Genomic DNA, 8,919 nt, shown 5'->3' with positions numbered 1-8,919 from the left:
GATGAGAACCATTTCGGTTTCTCTTATGCATTTGCTTATTCATGTACTTGCTGTTTCAACCATCAATTTAATGTTCAAGACGATTGGTGAACTAGGTCATCATAAAACCTATTGTTTATTTAGAAACTTTCATGCATTGAGAAGTGATTCCCCATTCATGTACCGCTGATATTGTTTTTAATGCAAATTGTGTTAATTTTAAGACAAAGGAGATGGGGATTCTTAAGATAATTTCAAATTTGACAAATTCATCAGTAAGTGGGGTTTTCAGAGTTTTGGACCTCTCCACAGTTAGCTTTGGATTTCTTAAATTGGGTCAAATAACAAAAGAGTTTTTAACATTACTTGGAATCTTACTGTACCATAATTCTGTTAGACAGTGTATGCCCTTAGCTCCAATGAGAATGATGTATCTTTTGACATTTAATGTAAATGAATAAAGTACAAATTTGATTCATGTTATTATGGTGTGTTTGTAATACCCTTAAACTAGACACATATGAGACGTATTAGTTTAGAATGTTCACAGCCGTTGAATAGATCTAGGGAGATTTATCCTGACAAGGTTGACACTGATGCGCCGCCAAGTTGGTTAGGGTGGCTTGTCTCAGCTACCAGGGTGAGACTTGAAGTACATGCAGTGTGGGTTTTCTTGAAACCCTGAACTGGAATAGAATTCCAGTATTGCCCTAGACCTTGGAGATTGATAGGAAAAACTGGAATGTTACACCTGACCCCTAGACTCGATTATGATACTGCACTAGGTGTCGGATTGGGCTATCTTTGACATGCCAATCAGTGAGATCCTTAAAAGGGGTCAAAACCTGGGTATGTTGGGACAGTCTAAGAATTCATTTGAGTGGGTGAACATAGTGACAAGATCAGTCCATTTGTCGGACAAAGTGAATGATCGGGGATTGATAGTTAATTGCAAGATATAATTCGACCCACACCTGGAAAGCCTAGTTTTAATGTGTTAAAACTGCTTAAGCTCATTAACTGCAGAAAAGCTATATGGGCCGAATAGCTCTTTGCTATTCAGCCCATATACCTAGATAATATTAATTAGTAATATTATAGATAATAATTGGGCTTTAATAATGGGTTTTACAGATATTAATTGATTTGATCAATTTTATCCCTACATGTGATGTATGGATGTGTGATGTGCAACGTTCATGGGCCATAAGTACTTGGCCCATGCTGATACGATAGTGACTCTTGCGCACACCATGGCTGAATGCACATCATTGCCATAGTGTCCCTAAAGATCATTGGATGATCTCCCTTCATGGTGGGCCCCACACCTCCCCAAGAGGAACCGTGCGGAACCCTATCCGTTTAGGACCCACCGAAATCTGGTTTTATGAAAGTCAGTGGGAGCCACTTTGGTTTGACTTAAATTAAATTAGGGCGTATTACTTTTGTTCCCTCCTGAAATATGAGTGCATGTGATAGGGAGATTCATATGATGAACTCTCTAAAGGCCTTCCATCATTAGCATGAAGATGGGTCATTCAATAATGAGGAAACACACCATAAAATTGGGCTATCCATTTGCTGTTGGATCTGTTGGAATGTTTCATAAGATGATAGGGGCGTCATAGACCGATGTGGGAGGGGTCTATCCTAAAATGGAAGACTTTCTCACGGTACTTTGGCGTTCACGAATATGATGGGTGAGCACTCACTGGACAGAAATGTTTAATCTAAAATGGCAATGAACCTTGTCTAATAGAGGCCAAAGGGAAAGCTCATACAATGAGTGGATATGATCCTTCACAATGGTGGGGTTATGCAGCTGAAACAGTTGGCTCCATTCACCCTAAGTGATTTCCCACATTTCCAGAGACATAATCCACAGTCTCCATCACTGAGATAGGAGGAAAATCTCAAAGATGAATAAATGGAAATTGAACATAGATTAAAAGCCATATCTATGTAGATAACATGAATCAAATTAGGTTGTGGACTAATGTTTGCTTTTTATCAGAAATGGCAAACGGACAATTCGCAAAACTGTTGGACGACAACAAACTAAAGGGCCCAAACTATGCTGACTGGTACCGTAATCTTATGTTGGTCATAATCTCTGAAAAACTGGACAAAGTAGCTAAGAATCCTACCTTGGAGCGTCCAGGTGATAGGACTTTTGAGGCCCGTAGGAGGGACTACCAGGAATGGGAAGAAAAAAATTCCCTAGCCCGTTGTTATATCATTCCCTAGCCCACTACAGGATAAGGGTTTATCCTTATCACCTAAGGGGATGTCTGATCAAAATATGATTTGGGTTAGCAACTTCTGATTGGATTAGGAAATGATCCTTTGGGTTTATAAAAGAGGGAGGGGGCGGCAGCCTTTAGAGGAATCACATAATCAGATTCTCTTCAGAGCTGAAATTACAGAAGAAAGATTTCTGCAATCCCTGCAATGAACTTTCTTGCCGTCTCCTTCCTGCAGTTGCCGTCTCCTTCAGATCTTGACATCAGTTCTTTGAGAAAGAATTGATAGGAAGCTGTGCTCACGTGCCATCCTGCTGTTTCTTGCGAAGGACAGAGTTTTTGGAGAAGAACACTACTGATTCTGCTTCATCCTACACTGCGCCATCTTCAGTGGGAGAAGTCTTTGGATCTTTCCTTGGGCATGAACACCTTCGTTAGGAGATATTATTTCTTCGTATCAGGTATAATCCTCTCCTACTCCTTTTGGTTCAAATCTGGTTCAGTTTATGGTTCAAGATTGATCCTTGAAAATATGATTTTCTAAATAGGGAATGTGATTTCCAATTGAAAGAGAAAGAATTTTTTTTGAAATTCGCCCCTTTATTCCGCAAGATTTGGGCGTCCATACGATGGATCTCTCATCCCTTCATATAGAACTATTTTATGCATTTTGATACTTGTTTTATTTTTATATTATGTGGTTGTTGAGCATTTGGAGTGCTTCCAAATGTTCATTTATAGCAAGCCTATTCCCTCATCTTCCCGAGGAGACAAGCAAAACTTCTAAATTCTCCTCCATTGGATCTTGTTTTAAGGTATCTCTTCTTCTGTTGATTTGTTGACAATAAGATGGAATTTATTTACAATAAATGCTGTTCCATGAGAAACATTAAAACATATAACCTGTTTGGCAGGTTCTACTTGACACATTAATTCCCTTTTTAGTGTAATAACCAATATTTGATCTTTTATAATCCAAGCAAGCTAGGGTTCTCGAGGGCTTGCAACCACTGATTTGCTGGCTCAAGCTAAAAGTAAGGCATCTAAGAAAATTATTTGCAGCACCATCTCAAATACATGGGAGTTATTTGCAACAATGTACTTATAAAAAATTGTCAAACAAGCGCACCAAGCTGATTTAATTAGAATTTCAAAATTTATCTTGCATTAAACAAAATACTAGAGGATTTTGTTGCTTATCTTTCTTCACATTTTTTCATTTTATGTGGCATATTTAATTAGATCATCAAAGTAATCATTTTTCTAATATTTTTTGTTTTTTTTGTAGGTTAAAGATGCAACGAGTGACTCTTAAAGCATAGTTGAACTTGAAGACAATGGATGATTCTTTTATATTTAAAATTTCTCTATTTTTTTAACTCATGTAAACTTTAATATGTATCGAGTGAAATTTGACATTTGTAATACATTTTAAATAATGGGTGTATTTTTTGGGTAGAACAATGGATGTATTCAAATTATATGTGGCATGTATTGAATTATTACAATAATATAAGTATTTGCTAGAAGTTATTATATAATTTTTATGTGATGTATGAATAAAATAGGTGTTGCTTTAAGGTGGCAGTCCTAATTATCATTATTTTGCTATTTTATTTGGAATATAGCAACAGTTTTTTTATAGCATCTTTTAGCCACAATGTGTCAAAAAAACGTAGCCATAGGTTAGAGTATTTAACTTTGGTTTTAGTTAAAAAAATCGTGGTTATGGGTTAGTACATTTAGCTACGGTTTTGTAGCAAACCGTAGTTATAAATAAAAGAACTATAGTTACAGTTTTATAAAAATCCGTACTTATAGATTTGGGTATATAACTAGGGGCAGTTTAAAAACCGTAGCTATATACATCTTTTAGCTATGATTCAGTCTGTGGCTAAAGATTCATATGATTTGTGTTTGCCTTTTAGCTACAGACATATACTGTAGCTATAGATGGGTTATGGCCACGAATTAATTGAACCGTAGTCGTAAGCTATAACCACACAAACATAGGCTACAATTTTCTATCCGTAGCTAAACCATAGCTATAGGCCTATAGCTACGGTTTTTTTGACCTTTAACCACGGTTTTGCCCGTAGCTAAAAGTCATATTTCTTGTAGTGTCCAGAAATTGTCTAGTGTTAAGAACTATAATCACAGATACAAAGCGCAAAGCGTAACTGGTTAACTACAGAGGGCCTAAATAATAGAGCTGAACCTTAGGATAGCAAGGTTTTATATTGTCAATGTTGGGCTTCCTTTTTTTTTCTAAATTCAAATTAATGCACCGGATGTGTTAAACGTCAAATGCCCTAGGTTGCAGATTGCAGCCCAATTATGCTGCGTTTGGTAGAGGTGTAAAATCGAATCGGGGTAAACTTTGCACCTCGGTTCGATTTTACAGGCATTTGGTGAACATGTAATTTTACATTGAAAATCACTTCGATAATCGATGTAATAAATACATCGAATATTTATTACATCGCTCGCTCGCTCGCTCTCTCTCTCTCTTCTCCTCTCTTCTTCTTCTCCTCTCTCTCTCGCTCGCTCTCTCTCTCTCTCTCATCTCCTTCTCTCTTCCTCCGACGAGAACAAAGAAGCGGCAACATCAATGGTTGCTGGAGCAAGAAACGATTTGGCGGGGCAAGGTTCACCGTCGATGAGAACAGAGAACAGAGAATATAGAGGCGGTGACAACAATGGTTGCTGGGGCAAGAACCGATCTACCGGGGCAAGGTTCACCGCCAATGAAAACAGAGAGGTAGCGACAGCAATAGTTATCTATTCATCATCTTCCTCCGACAAAAACAAAGAGGCGGCGACGAGAACAACAGTGGTTGCCTTCCTCATGACTGCCGCTTTGATGGTTGTCGCAGCGGCGGAGGCAGTGGGAGCGTGGTCTTCGGCTTTGTAGAAGAAATGCCTGACGATGTTGGTGCCTGGCCCTACCACCAGCTTCTCTCAGGCCTCCTCTACTTCCTTGTCGTGCTTCAAGAACACTTTGGTGGCGTCAAGGCAGTGCATTTTCCCCCGTAGCAGCTCCTTCAACCGATAAATTTTCTGCAACTGGCAACGGGCTAACGTGCAGGTGTTCTTGATCTCCTCGATCGCCTCCTTGAGGAGTATCGCCAGGGTTTCTTCATCCGCCGGTGCTGCAGCTTCTGTTCGGAGGAACCTATCCATTTCCGGCACCCTGATGGCCCACCTGATTCCCCGAGAATAGTCAACTTCCGGTTCAAAGAACCTCCTCACATCGCCCACCAACCTAGCCTCAACCATGCGGTCCACTCGCTTGGACACAAACAAGTGGAGCACAGGCAAGCACACGTCCACCCAGAGGAAGCAACAGTTGTACCTCGACCGGAACTCAAGATTGTCCACTGGTGCGATTGCAAGCTCCCATTATATTCTTGGATGGAGCTTCAACAGATGCGAACAAGAGCATCTCCTATTGCAACACCCGGTCACCAGTTTCTAGGTCTGATACGCCGCTCACCGCCGTACGCAGTGCTCTGTTTCTTGGCCGACTGGCAAGGACTACAATCTCTCAGTTGCAGTGGACTTTTACCTCAATGATTTACTAAACGAGAAGAGCGTTAAATGGGACAAACATCCGATTCCCATTTTACACTCTCATGAACCCATCGGTGTAATAATCCTCGGTGTAAATATAGGTTTACACCTCTAGCCTTAAGGAATTTCTCTTCAATCCAAATGTAAATGAAAGATTTTCGATTCCCCTTCAATTCCTCAAGGAAGATTATTTGTAAAGATGTTTTGAAACCTAAGTGAAACAAGAATTTGAGTTAGAAAGCACATCGGTAAGTTTATTCACCCAATTTCAGGTTTACTAACTTACAGTGAAAGGTGTATTTGAATTGATGGATCCCTCTGTGGAGTGGGAAACGAACGCATGTGAAAAACCCAAAGACTAGTCATTTTAGGTTGGCCAAAGGATGCACAGTTGTGCAAGATTTTTATTGGGATTATAAGAGATAAGGGCAAGTGGGTCTATGACAGATTTTTTAAAGAAAAAATAAATATTTTTTTTTTTAGTTCAAGTTTTGGGAGAGCCAAAGACCTACTTTATTATGTTTTTGACCCAATCTACCACTTAATAACGATATAAATAATGGTTCTAACAAAAAATTTGAGGGCCAAGGTCCCCCACTAATATATTTGGTTCCGCCCCTGTGCCTGAATCTCCCTCAATTTGGTACATGCATATTGCCACCACATAGGGATGCAAACGGATTGGATCACATCGATTCGAATTGGGATATATCTGAATCCATTAAGGATGTGGAATATATATACTATGATTAGATTGGATAGGTGTGATTTGATTTTCAATTGGATCCTATTATTCAATCTGAAAATCTCATAGGGATATCCAAATCCAACAAAATAGGATCGGAGAGGATCCGATCCATTTGCAGCCCTACCACCACTGCCTTGCAACTCTCCCATGAAATACGAACAATAGAAATAAATTCAAAACATCATGTGCAACTATTTTCGTATTTCTAACACTGATCTTGAGCAGGCTCTGATTCAGCAGTTGCTAAAATTTGAAATGGATCGGACTCCTAATGCTGTGTAAATTCTTCAAGTTGGGTTCCCAACTTTCACCCCTACTATGACCCCTCGTAGTCAAGTTGGTTGCAGCCTTACGACAAATACAAACATTATAAAACTATGATTTCAATTGACACCAACAGATGAAAAAACAGAATGCTAGCCTGCAATCGAGTTGGTAGCAAGATGGCTGGCAAGGAAGCTTCTGCCAAACTAATCCTTGTGTGTCTCAGTTTGATCATAGACTTGTCTATAGTCTTCAAAATCAAAATACCATCATCGCAACGTTGAATTTTGAAAGTGAGAACAGAGAAACGGCAAATGACAAATTGGTTTTGCATGGTCTTTGCTTTAGGTCGAGTCCTTTCACGAGAAGATATACCTCTGTTTGGAATAAGAGGTCCCTGGTTTAATGGTTTTTCTCTCAAGGCATTCTGATCAATTTCTCCTTTTCGTCTTTGGTATAATTCTGTTTAATGAGTTTTCTCTTTGAGCAATGCGCAAATATGAAGCTCCTCGATGGTTCCTGGATCCTTGCATGAATCAGAGATGACGATACGCACTGAACCATAACGACACAACTCCTACATGTGTTTGAACCGCCAATTAACTTTGGTCCGTAGTCAAATAACTCCATATTTATTTGACTATAAATACGAAACCATACAACCCACTTCCAATATCATAAGCCAGAGTGTATAAGCCTACGCACTTTAAAGTCTAAGCTATAAATCACTACACGGCATGGCCAGAGTGCTCCCATTGATCATGTGTTCCAACAATTGTTTCTTCTTCTCCTCTTGGCCACCTCTACATTCTTCTTTGCAACAGATGCTCGACCATTCAATACTTTGAAGTCGGGTGGCTTTGCCAGTCCATCCTGTGAGAGCTTCACAGACGGATCCATCAAGAATTCAGGCCCTAGCCCTGGTGAAGGCCACAAATTTGAAACTACGCACGTTCTTGGGGGGATTAAGAACTCCAGCCCTAGCTCCTATCACAGTCTTGGCAGTTTTAAGAACTCAGGCCCCAGTGGCCACGACTTCATCCTTGAAAATATTAAGGACGTACTCTGGCCCACAGGGGTGGAGCCAGGGGGTGGGGGAAGGGAGTCATGGCCCCCCTTATGTCTTCAAAATTCCCTTTAAATTTATTTTTCACTTGTAATTTAGCTCCTTTACTCATGTTTCCTAACTTTTAACCCGCCCCCTTATCCATATTTTCTAACTTTTGACTCCCTCAATAAAAAATCCTAGCTCTGCCACTGCTGGCCCAAGCCCTGGTGAAGGTCACAGCTTCACCAATATACAAACACTAGGAACGATTAAGATCTCTGGTCCTAGCCCTGGCGGAGGTGGTCACAAATTCATGGGTTCTCAAACCCTAGGAAACATCAAGGATTCCGGTCCAAGTCCTGGTGCAGGCCACAGTTTCACCAATTCTCAAACCCTCGGTGGCATCAAGAACTCCGGTCCAAGCCCTGGTGCAGGTCATGGTTTTAGCAATGATCAAACTCTTGCTGGAATTAAGGATTCTGGTCCCAGACGTGGTAAAGATCGTAGCTTCAGACAGACGTGGGAAAGAACGGAAGCGGGAAGCCGCGCCGAGCGAATTCTTAATTATCTCTCGCTCGGTTTGAATGTTTGAAGACAGACTCATCCTTAAAAATTAATATTAAAATACTACAGACGACACAAATATCGAAGCGGAAACAGAGGCCTGGTCAAAGAGAATAACAAGTTGGGAAATTTCGAATTGGTATTTTGCATGGTTGGCTCTTCTGTTGTGTTGAATGCCTGCCCCCACTCAGTAGGAATATTCTTTCATTACGTCTCTCTCTCTCCATCTGGGCTCTCCTCTTTTCTGCCAAAAACCTTCCAATTTGGACTCTATTCTCGCATTTCCCGAAGTTCAAGTATTTGATTCTTCTTTGATCAAATTAAAAAAGCAAGAAGCCCCTACGATGGTTCCTTAAATGAAGCAGAGGTGGCTATGACTCTACTCTCACCTCACGTTTTTTGAACAGAGGACTGCGCTCGGTGCTCTAGTCAAATTAATAACATACCTATATAAATGGGTACATGCATGCTCACACATCGAATTGAATATCCAACAAGCT

The 8,919-nt window shown here is 40.2% G+C and overlaps 1 pseudogene; it reads right to left on the bottom strand.

Moving 5' to 3' along the window:
• Positions 1–4,523: 4,523 nt before the first annotated feature.
• Positions 4,524–7,707, bottom strand: LOC109114215 (adenylate isopentenyltransferase 5, chloroplastic pseudogene; annotated as a pseudogene).
• Positions 7,708–8,919: the final 1,212 nt, after the last annotated feature.

This window comes from Nelumbo nucifera, chromosome 1, assembly GCF_055504915.1.
Source record: "Nelumbo nucifera cultivar China Antique chromosome 1, China Antique-T2T, whole genome shotgun sequence".
Classification (NCBI taxonomy): Eukaryota; Viridiplantae; Streptophyta; class Magnoliopsida; order Proteales; family Nelumbonaceae; genus Nelumbo; species Nelumbo nucifera.
The sequence above is the reverse complement of the archived record's forward strand: the minus strand, read 5'-3'. Positions and strand labels throughout refer to the sequence as shown.